Source organism: Nestor notabilis, unplaced genomic scaffold, assembly GCF_000696875.1.
Source record: "Nestor notabilis isolate BGI_N333 unplaced genomic scaffold, ASM69687v1 scaffold6034, whole genome shotgun sequence".
Classification (NCBI taxonomy): Eukaryota; Metazoa; Chordata; class Aves; order Psittaciformes; family Psittacidae; genus Nestor; species Nestor notabilis.
In genome coordinates this window covers 14,591-15,411 of record NW_009924143.1, presented here as the reverse complement: position 1 = coordinate 15,411, position 821 = coordinate 14,591, and positions in this window count along the sequence as shown.

Genomic DNA, 821 nt, shown 5'->3' with positions numbered 1-821 from the left:
TGGGGCTAGGAAGATCTACTTTGAAACAAGTACTCATTCCTCCTGAGTCACCAAGTCCTATCCCCAGCACTATCTAACTAGAAGTTTCCACTGTAATTCAAAGAGTGATTAATAGAGAGCAAACATACCTGTGACTACTTAAAAACAGTAGCACAAGAAGCAAAGAAATCTACTGTAGGTTTTTCCAGTTGCTTCAAATACATACAAATATGACCGTAAAGACTTAGCCCGCCTCAGTACTCAGGGAACAAAAGTTCTGCTGACTTCAGTGACTGCTAGCTGCAAGTGGCAGACCTAATAACTCGGTCTTTAAACCTGGAAGATGACTGTGGAATAACCTACAATAAGGGCTGAAGGAATCTCAGTTATAAACTTAGCCTTTTTAAGTGTAACTACAACCAGAAACATTTTTGAGAAAAGGACTGAGAGATCCAAGATAAAGCTACAGACACATAAAGAGGCAGAAGATCTCATAAGTTATGAAATGCAAGTTATCAACATAGCTAACAGCTATGTTGATTTCTGGTGTAGTCTTTCCTTCCTGCAAAGGGTATATATTTTTTATATAATCCAGGCAGACAGCATTAGTATTCCTTTTCAAGTTTTCTCTATTTCAGCTATATGAGCAAATGAGTAAGAGTGTGTGTTCATGTGTGCCTGTACACACCCGCCTGGGGGACCATTTAAAATAATTTAAATAGCTTTTATTTTTAATGTATTAGGTGACTGAAAACATTTTTCACATAATTGAAAAGGTTAAAATTGACCAGGGCATATTCAAGCAGAGACTAAACACAAGCTTCAAGTCCCAGCAACCATTT